Genomic DNA, 11,272 nt, shown 5'->3' with positions numbered 1-11,272 from the left:
ACCTTACTTTCTCTTTCAGCAGATTAACCATCGAACCCCAGTCGGCAGGTATGGCAATAAAAACCAACATTCAAACTGTTTATGGACTTCGCTTCGTCCGAAATATTTCACAATGGTCTGGATACAATTCGTTTTACTCGTATACTATATGTGCCTTTCTAAGGGCGCGATATCAGTCTGCGAATTTATATGTATATATATATAATATATATACATATATAATATATATACCGTTCCGTTTTCTCTCCCTTCTGTATACCTACGCGCAGAACAGCCGTGTTTTCTTTCGCTTGAAAAAACCACCGCCAGGATTGTATCAGCGTAAATCAGATAACATCAAACTTTACACAATGGCATCGCGACTATACATCGAACTAATCAAAACGCCATCCAGTCGCCGCTACACGCCCTTGCAACACCGAGAAATCTACGCCCTGCAGGTTCAATAACCCAGAAAACGACGAAGATAGATCGAGACAGCTAAGAAGGGATTTTTTTCCCGTTTTCCCGATACTTGGATATTCACATTATTCACTGTAATCGATGATGGGATTTAAAAATTTAAAACGAATAGCAGAATTCGCAACGTCAGAAAAACGGTGTGAATAAGACTCGCGCGCGATAAAATAATGCCCACCTCAGGCTACGCTTTAAACACGGCGCAGACTTCATAAATTCATTTTCGCGAGCCTTGAAACCTGAATATTTCTTCACCGTAGAATTATGGTTGACGGCGGAGAAAAAGTTATAACAGCACCAACCCTTACGATACAAGAAAAATTTAGTGCACCTGTAAACTGTCATTTAGACTAAAAGGAAAACAGAATCACGTAACATCTGCATTGTTTCACCATTTTGAAACACAAAACGGGGGCATGGTGTGAGAATAATAACGGTGATTAATACAACACATATAACATAGTTAAAATCGGATCAGATCCGTGTAATCGGAAATAACAGAATTTATTCTCTGAGATCAATCCTCGTGTCGTGAATTTTTCCTCACAACAAATTCGAACAGGCGTACAATGGCAAGTAGATCAGTCTTGGTCCAACTACGAAACGAGTCGGTCGACGTAAACAAAGTTACCGGCCCAAAGTGTCACCTAATATAGCTAGTTTACAGTTCGTAACGTGAACACAGTGAGCCTATAATATAGTATCGTATTCGACATCGTAAGAATAAAACAGACTTTGTGTCTTTGCGTAAAAGGTGAATTGAATATTTGGAATTTTTCCTCCGTTTTCAAGCTAAGCTAGACTTGAATCGATGAAAATAACCAAAATGCTTTGAAAAAAATTGAAACTAAAATACCAGTGCTGGACAATGGAACCAATATCAAAACGATTTGAGTAAAGCATGAAATCTTTAAGAATATTTTGAAAAATATGATTGTTTGAGAAGGCTTCAACGTTTGTAAGTTAGAAGAGTCTCTAAGAAAACAAATGTAAAACCCAAACTAAGACTACGGTCGTTATCGGTTACAATTTTTTCAACAACACTAAAAATTACAAGAGGGGAATTAAAATCGTTCGGTTTATCAAGTGCCCCATGGGAGAAGCTCTACTCGGTGAAAATTATGCTGAACTTGCGTAGGTACATATACAGAAGTCCCGCGTAGATGCATAATGCATATCCATAATTGAGAATTCAATTGATATCATGCAGTCGTCGTTGCCTATCCTCCGAGGTGTTTGGCTATGCAAAAGTGAACTTCCGGCTGTCCATCGACGAAAGCAGACACGAGTATCCCGGCACTCAAAGCCCGTGACGTCCAGACACCCTCGGTCACGTTTCCTAGTCCATTTCTCGCTCTTTGGCCGGAAAGTTTGGGCTACGCGTAGAAGGTGTAGCAGGGTGAAGATTAGAGGGCGACGTTGATCATGGACAACCGCCTGGGAATAGTCCCAGCTTTTGGAGATATGAAGAGCAGAAAAGGGCTGCAGGATGCGGTTCTCTCGTCCGAGACTCGGGTTCTCGTGAAAATTCTATTAATGATAAATGAGGATGCCGATGGCCCGGGGCGCCGGAAGTTACGAATGAGAACGGCGTCTTTCGCGACGCGACGTGCCGCACTGCCATTTTTATTTAACCCCTTCCGGTAGGGGAAACATTTTCACTCTACGACACACATCGAGCTCTTTAACCCGCGTTGGGCTGCAGAGAGTCGATCGATGCTCGTTTCCGTCAAAATTCAAAGTAACGTTCTCGTCGGGTAAACGAGGGAGCAGCCGGTGAATACCTGCGACCTGAGTGCATCCTGCATAGCTCCAGGTGCAGTTTTTGCCTTTCGAATCATTTGTTCTTATCCGTGTATGTTCAGCGTATAGATATATACGTTAGGCACGTGTATATGCACACGCTGAGAGTGCTTGGGAGAGTTTTCTATCAGAACTCTGAGCTTTATATAGATAACTTGCACCCACCCACCCGCAGCTTTATCAGCGCGGAAAAGCGCTTGAAAATAAATGGGAAAAAATAAAATCAGGTGTACCGATAGAGCTGTGAATGCCTGTTATGTAATCTGTCCGAATTACCGGTTTTCAAAGGTTTACGTAACCGTGAGTAATAAATTATTCAGAAAATCGTTGACGCGGCGTGTTGTTCTCGCCTCGGGGATAAATCGCTTTTTTGCTTTCTGGCGTCATTATGCGCAGGGTATTATCATCGCGCCTCATTTGAAAACTCGTTTCTATAACTGGACTATCGCTTGGTTATATTATACATGCCGTACGCGCTTTGTGAACTTGCGAGAGTCGTTATACGTCGACGCGTTAAAGCTGCTTTAAAGCGTAAGCATTCCGTTGTTCCGAGTCTCAGCCAACCGAACGCAAATTCCAGATTGATAATTCCCGATGAGCTAATTAAGGCGCAAGTGATTTTCGCACAGCACAACCGCAGCCAAACTCTTCGATCGATCTCGAACTCGTCGTCGGCAATTTGTAATAACGCTAAAGACGAGGAAATGGGAAACGGGGACGATAATTAAGATCAACGGACCCTGACTCCGCACGCCAAATGGAGGAAGACCGACCATTGCGAACGGATTGAGGTAAGTAACTCTGGTTTTTCGGCATGCAATTCGTCTCTTTATAAGATCGCGAGTATCGTATAACGTCGCCACACTCCGTATTCCAGAATTGCAATTACGTGAAACGCTGGATTCAATGTCTCTGCAATGAACTTCAATCCTTTGCGCGCGATTTCTGAAGAATCTTGTTATACGTGTTATTATTGTTGCGGTCGTAGAGTTTGAAATATTGTTGGTTAAATTCTTGTGCGATGGTATTAAAGCCCGAACGCTGGATTAACTTCACCCCTCAAGACTTTAGTTGGCGAATATGAAGGAAGATAAGGAAAATTACGTACCGTATCAAGTCCCGCTGATTACTCCACGCTTCGACGAGTGGCGTGTGAAATCATGCCGAATTATTTAACTAGTTGGCAACGGTGTAATGTCTGATTACCTGTCTAATCGCGAATTAAACGCACGAGTCTGAAGTTCGCTCAAACTAACTTCCGACTACCCAAACTCGGCAAATCTCACCCGTCTGTAACAAAAAAAGATAAAAAATAAAAACGATGTTTCCAGATCTCGCGAATACGGATTTTCATCGAAAAGGCTTGCAAGCGAAGCAGCCGAGGGATGTGAGGAAATTACAGCAACAGCTGACGCCGCGTCGAATCATGAAGATGAGAGAGCTGAAAGATCTACGATGTATAATATCTGTACGCGTAAACTTTAAACGTTCGTGCTATATATCTGTCGTATATATGCAGTGGTAATAGCGTAGGTACAGTGGAAAATGGCGAACGTTGAAAGCAGCAGCCAGAACTTTTCCTCTAAAGCTGCAGCGGCGCCGCCGCTTATCTGCATACGCGTAAAATGGCCATTCTCGCCGAGGAATATACGTATTTAAGGGCACAATCTCTGGGTTCGAAGAGCTGCGCTTAGTCCCCCGTAAAATATAAATCGCCAGCTATTTCGATGGTGCAAGGCTGAATAACGGTCCGCGATAAATTGAAAGTCGAATTTGACGGTAATCGAGGACACGGGAGGCAGGCCTCAAGCGTTAATCTCGAAACCAATTTCACCCTCAATGCTCCGTTCACCTCGTCGAATTGCGAATTGTCCCGCACTCGCCAGCCAACCCGTTGATTATTCTTTACCTTCGATGTGCACAATTTCGACATTCAACCTTCCGTTTGCACTCAGATTCGCTACGTTCGCTGCTTACGGTTCAGTCATGCTCGACATCAAAGCACTCTCCAGAGGGACGCGAAAGCGCACCGGAAGTACTCCTCTCCTTACTCCCCGCCTTCCGCGTCGCCTATAATAAACACACGCAAACACAGGCAAACGCGCAGATATCACGTACGACTTGTAACGCGCAGACACTTGCGAACCAATGGGAAAGCCACCTCCGTGACTTTTCTCCACGCCGAGTGTATGGTGAGACAATGGTATATTGTGTGACAAGGGAGGAAAGCTGACGGTTGCGACGAGTGTGAAATGCGCGCCTCAAACGATCACACGAGTTGAGATCCCCAACTTTTGCCACCGAGTCACACGGGACAGTTTTTATAACAAACGAATGAAACGAGTGGTCAGGCTTTGCGCGGCAGTTTTGCGGAATGCGAGTGGTCAATTTCTCCTCCCTAGGGACGAAAGTAAAGCAATTGTTGACTGTGCTTGCGCGAACCTATATTTACAACTCTAAGACGAAATTGACTAACTTCATTTCGCTGGTTTGCTACGCAAAACCTCACTTTTCATGCACGTGTGATAAAAAAAAACCTTGTTCCAACTTTGTTCCACTCTGAACTTCCATTCGTCGGTACTTCGATGTTTGAAGAAAATTCGCCGAAAATCTTTTCCATTTATTCAATCCGGAGACACTATACATATTTGTTCGACTGCAAAGCTGTTGCACTTATTTATCTCCTTTGTACAACTTGCTCGTCGAGTAAGTTGCGGCCAGGCGAATGGCTATAGTAATACCTACCGACGAGTGATCGGCACCACCGACACGTGATATGAGCAATGGTGATCATTGCGGGTAGACGCTAATTCGGTTAAAGTCCCATGTCGTTTTTAGAGCATTAAAGCGCAAACCAGATCCAGGGGGATGTGACGCTAGGAGGTGAAGGTAAGTTGTCTGGTTACACGCGAGGGTGAGTGCGCATTCAGGAGGAAATCGGGCGTGCAAATTGATCCGCGTGTCGGAGGTGGGGCGATGAGTTGAGTCAATCCCTGCGTAAAGTGATCCTCTGAGGATTTATTTTTAATTTAAAAGTTAAAGTAATATTATCACCCTGATACTGCGGATGGAGAGCGAGAGAGAAAGAGGCGAATCCTGCTCGCAGACGCAAAAGTGGAGTTATACATTGGTGTACAAATTTTTTGCGATATTATCGAAGGGTTTTAATGAACACGGCGTAATTTATATTACATGTGAATAGAAAAGACGCATTTCGTCGTGACTGCGGCGCAAAAAGGCATCGTCTCGCCGAGATACGTGTATTATGAAAGCAGCAAAGCGACTTATTCATGCCTTTTTGAACAGCCGCATTTATACGATACGCTTCTTCTGTCTCTCCCGTTTAGATAGGTACAGATTTTTCATTAAACCTGTCGTCTGTTGTTTCATATACTTTTAACGTCAAACGATAAGATCGTGAGAATCGCTCGCTAATCGTAAGGCGAATCCGACTTTATTACTGCTCGTACAGCGCTATAAGAAAAATAACACAGTTTAATTATTTACTGACGGCGTTGTGAATGTATAGAGAAACTTCTTAACCCTAGGTTGCAGTACGGCAAGAAAAGCCTCGGATATACATACATTAAAGCGTTTAGTACGGTCGTTGGAGAAAGTTTGAGGTACTTCAAATTCATAAATCATCGAGTTCTAAAGTGCTGAAGTACCTTCCGCGAGGGCGGAAGCGTACGGCTTCCGTACCAAAAAAGCTTTTAAAGAAGTAATTGGCTGAGTGAACAAGCACCCCTTCACGTGTGCCAGTTGCCAATCATCCGCAATTTTAAAACCGTGGGAAACACGCGTTTCGAATAAATAATAAACTTGTATTATTAAGTGATCGGAATTCGTTGGATTTTTACTGTATTCATATTTTCATTCAATGGGATGGATGTTTCCTATCTAATTTCGATTGAAAGCTCATTTTTTCCCGTCCCTATTACATGCTAGTTAACAAATCAGCCTTTTCATACTTTGCCGATTTTCAAACGATTAGAATGACCAAGAAGAACGGAAAAATAACGAGTATCCCATAAATAGAAGGTATCTTTCATTCCGACCAACTAAGAAGCTTCCACAAAGTTTTTTTGAGCCATACGTTAAATTCTTTGCGAAAATACAGAATCCACGCATGCATGTGTGCATGAAAATTCCGAGCGAGTCGAACAATTTTCAACATCCATCGGTTCCATCAGCGATGCAGCCGGTGAGCTCGCCAGTTTAATGTAACCTAATTTTTTGAAAGCTTTTTTAGCACCGTATCGTCTTATCCGAAAGTTATATATCCCGAACACATGGCAATGAATCTATAATATTCTAGGTAGAAGCTGTCCTCGGCGATACACTTGTCTACGTAAAAGCTAAAATACTTACCATTTTGCATGCACGTAGTTCCACGTGTACATTGTACCGAACGAAGCGATAGTTGGCGATAACTTTCCGGGTCAATATTCATTCGTTACAAATTAACTGGCGATGCTTTCACAAACGAAAACGAGTTAATATTTTCAGCCTCTGCATCGCTCTGTATTAAATTACGATTCACGTAGTAGACACGTAATTAAACTAACTTCTGTCGTCAGTTAATTTACGGTAACTTTTGTATTCGCCAATAATTAGTTTAGTTTACGACTCTGGCGTACACTGTGCGGATGATACTTAAATTTGCTTGTTCCAGTTGTTTCATTTTTCAATTCCGAATAAACGAAAGCGAGCGAATGAAGAACTTTACGACGAGTCTGAGCTTGATGTTACAGGTAAAAAGTGCGATGAACCAGGACACGTAGCCCCTTGCATCGGAAGCAGTATCAACGTCCCGGTGTATGAGAATTACGATACCGCAGCGCAGGGTCGGAAGTGAAGTCGAGTAATATTGTTTCAGTGTCTCCCGGGGCTTGCATCAATCCGGCGGTCGCTGATCGAATCTCTTACTCTTCGTATTTTCCGGAGAGAGAGAGGGAATCTCGCCTCGAAAGACGGTGAAATAACAGTTGAGAAGAAAACATCGGAGACGCACAAAGCAATGCGGATTCAGACCAGTATCACTGCGCCATAGTTTAATTTTCTTCCTTCGGCAACGTGACCACATCGACCGTTAACCAGAGCATCGTAAGCAGCGGCTGATTAAGAATGACGAAAAATAATCAGTTTTCGATTAAATCGATTATTTTTCCTCGCAATCAGTGAAAGATAAATAAATATCTTTACCCCAAATTGAAAAATGTTTCGAATGAAACTAGGAATTATGAAAAAAAAACTTTCCGCCATTAAGACTGTGTACTGGAATTTATTAGATTTTGATTTCAAATGCACCGTTTCACAAAAATACGAAATAATCGATCTATCGATTAATTTTACCCGATTTAATCGAGTCATGTTCGATTATTTTTAGCTTGGTTGCCATCGCTAGCGCTTGACCTCATCAAAGAATCTTAGAAATCAGGCTGACTTGGAGAGTCGCTGCGATAAACGATGGCTTCGGAAAACTATGTACGCTTTCACCCCGTGAATATGACCCAAGGCAACAAGAACTGCTCGGATACGGTTGCTTTTGTCGCCGCAACTGATGCGGGCTGTTTAATTAGAATTAGGCGGTGAAAAGGAAGCAAAAAGGTATTTATTAATTAAAATTGCACACGCTAGTGGCCGCAGAAGAGTCATCGAGCTTTCCCATTTTCAAGTATCACTCAAGTATAATAAATGAGGGATGCATGTCATATGTGTGATTGTAATAAGTAAAAATGATACCGCCGAGTATGAATCGACGAGAAACACGCGTACATTTCCGACTGCTGACTGACTTTGAGGCAGGTCCATTCTTATACTGTAAAACTATATTGATCGGGAACACTAGAGATTTATTCGGCTTGTCGCAACAGCTTAAGCTAAGACTTATGTTTTTGTTCAACCAGGTAACGAGGTGGGATCAATTTAAGAGAGCAGCGTATCGATTGCTCTTGAAATTCCGTGTAACTTACTGCAGGTCAGAAGCTCACCTATACGCAATCTAACCCTGTCGTTATTCTAACGATTTCATCGTTCGCCTGACAAAAAGGAAGCATCCGTCGGCCTGGAAGGAAAAGAACTTCCTAGAGTCACTTCCTATTGAAATTGCTTTTCTAATCAACTTCCAATATGTATGTCCCAGTGGTCTTTCAATTCCCTGCGCACTCTCATTCTATGAAGCGATTGAAAGAACCATTATACGAGGCTCTCGAATTGCATTCGATGAATTACTAATCTACCATTAATTCTACCTTCCGAGTGATGGAACCGAATAGAAACGAAGGAAAAGAAGACGGGTAATTATCGGGGGAAGAAAATAGTGAATCAAAGATCCCAATCTAAATTTACTCACTTGCGAACACATTGTAGAATGATAGCAAAGTCTTCCAAGTCTGACGGAAGGGGGGGGGGGCGAGGCAAGAATAGCAGAAATTTTTTTCACCAAATTCAATTCCAGCCTTCACTAAATATATATGTATATTTGCGTACCTACTTTGGCCATTTTTATTGCCGGTATTTTGCATACCATCAGAAATTCTGCAGACAGTGCTTCGCATACACGATTAAACGCTGTCACTCTTGCCTGCTTCACAATGCGAGAAATAATTAATCAAGATGCTAATTTTCATATTCATTTTATCTATCTCTTTTCCTCTTCATTGTCATATCCTTCGATATTACTTCATTTCGCGACACTTTCTGACGCAGAACGAGCAATATTTCCAAGGGACTGTAATCGTGATTAATCAATCTGTAACTTGTAAATCCAACACCGCGACACGCAGGGGTGAGCAAAGCGTAAACACGTCATCGACAGTGGTGCGAACCGATCTGGTAAAGGTGAAGAATCGATAAGCTTGATTCTCGTATCTATATTAGATACAGGTAATTATAATAATCTTTCTTTTATTTTTCTGGAGTGAACGAGGGTTTTAGTGTGTATCTGCTTAAGTTACGTAATTAGTTACGTTACGTAGTAAGTTGAAAACAAGTGAAAAAAAAACTATCCGATATGGAAAATTTATGACATAGACTTCTCGGCGTATGTACCTTCAGGTCGCAATAAATCGGAGCTGAGCTACCCGCTATGATTTCATGACTGACGGATGAGAGAAAGTGTAATATCAATAAATTGAATCGTCTCAGATTATAAGAATATTTTTTTCCCGGAGACGGACGATCAAACGAACGTGAAAAATTTACCGGGGTCAACTTTATTGCTACTTAGACGTTCTCACAGCGTACGAAGACTGAGGAAAAAATCCAATAAACTCATAACCTTTGTTCCTGTCATAAATATATACTTAACAGCAATTCCATGCCTATCGACAAGTAGTTATTTGGTGGGATACCTACACTAAATTCTTAATCCGACGACGTTGCTAGACGTCCTATTGACCGAGGACTGAATCTTGTTTTTTTTTTTTTTTTTTTTTTTTTTTTGTAGTCTCATCATTTCTTTTTCCGCCTTCTTCAAACTTTTTTTTCCCTCTCCTTGAACGAGTACCACCAAACTTCCGTTTTCGTGCGGACACGAAAGAAAGTGCGGACTTAATGGAAATTCAATCCCGCGTTCAAACAGGTTGATTATAGCACTGGGAGTTGGAAATTTTTATTTTACCTTGACCTCAGTTTGAAAAACTGGCGAGGAACATACTGCAGAGAAAGAAGTGAGAAGAAAAGAAACGGGGAGGCAGGGAAAGTGGAAAAAAGGCGAGAGCCTCCCCCGCTCGGCAAAGAAACTCGGCAGAGCGGTTTCCTGTTCTTGGTAGCTTACGGTTTTCTAAGAATTACGCGTTGTAGTCCTGGGGATTTCGAAGATCTAAGTTGCCGACTTTTATACCGAGCCGGTGGATGAGGGAGGAAAACGCGAGAGAAAGTCTCGGGAACATAAGTCGCCTGACTGTAAAGTAAGAGGAAATTTGTTGCTGAATATTTATTTCTCTCGAATTAAATTGCCCACGTCTTTAAGGTTCGCGAAATTTAGCCTCGTAGGTTTCAGCACCCAAACTTGGATATTCGAGAGAGACGATGATATCCCCGCGTTGAATCGTAAATCCCATTAATACGTCACATAGCCTACGATGTTATCGTGCGAAGCTCTCGGTTGGGCACTCGGGTGGCAAACGTTCGTAGAAGTTGGACCCCCGCAAAATTCACGACGCAGACCTACCTTCAATTCAGAAAAGCGTAACATCCATCAAAGTGGGATTTACCACCGTTGAAAGACCTCGCGTTAGAACTTCCTGCTACCAATATCCCTCGTTCCTCGACACGTATGTAGGTATACACATGTAGATACATAAATTCATAAATATAAACACGCTCTACAGAATGAAATACAAGAAACATCCGTGGAGTCCAATTCCGCGTGTAATTAAACCAGGGCCAAAGTCACTGCGGAGTCAAAGTTCTTCGAAGTTTGGTTGTGGATAAGTTGCGCAATCATTTCGATTAAATGAGCACAACTTTTACAACTAAACTACAGTGAGCACTAAAATGAATTTACACCCATCGTCAGAGTCGAGTTTCAGTAGATTCCCAGAAAAATAAATCTCCGAATCTCAGGCAGCAACAAAATCGAGTGCAAATTATATTTCACCGGTTGCCACAAATTATATCGATCAACACTTGTGAAGTTATAACTACCGTCGGTTTTTTTTTTATTTTGTACTTCTAATATTCAGGGTTGTATGAAAAAAGTACCAAAAAATTAAGATCAATCTGAAATTCAACTTTATCAATTTCTCGCTGAAGGGTTAAAGTGAACGCGTGATTGATACACATTGGCGTCCGAGTTGAGGAGCTTGTGGTAAATTTTAAGGAAGAGTGGACGAATTCAAAGCACGCTACGCAATTTTCGAAAATTCAAGTTTAATGAGTGTATGCATCTACTGGCGCCTTGGAGGGCCCAAGGGCTTCACGTTTCGACCTGTGGGTGGCAAAAGTAGCGAGTGACACGAGAAAGAGCGGAGAGCCATAAATCATCAATTTACGATGCTTAGAG

The 11,272-nt window shown here is 42.1% G+C and overlaps 1 long non-coding RNA gene across 1 annotated transcript; it reads left to right on the top strand.

The window, feature by feature from the left end:
• Positions 1-2,753: 2,753 nt before the first annotated feature.
• On the top strand, positions 2,754-9,408 carry LOC124294023. The gene is made up of 4 exons (XR_006903912.1): positions 2,754-3,053; positions 3,594-7,368; positions 7,652-7,872; positions 8,172-9,408. It is a non-coding gene; the product is annotated as an uncharacterized LOC124294023 (long non-coding RNA).
• Positions 9,409-11,272: the final 1,864 nt, after the last annotated feature.

This window comes from Neodiprion lecontei, chromosome 4 (genome assembly GCF_021901455.1).
Source record: "Neodiprion lecontei isolate iyNeoLeco1 chromosome 4, iyNeoLeco1.1, whole genome shotgun sequence".
Classification (NCBI taxonomy): domain Eukaryota; kingdom Metazoa; phylum Arthropoda; class Insecta; order Hymenoptera; family Diprionidae; genus Neodiprion; species Neodiprion lecontei.
This window is presented reverse-complemented; position numbering and strand designations above follow the sequence as displayed.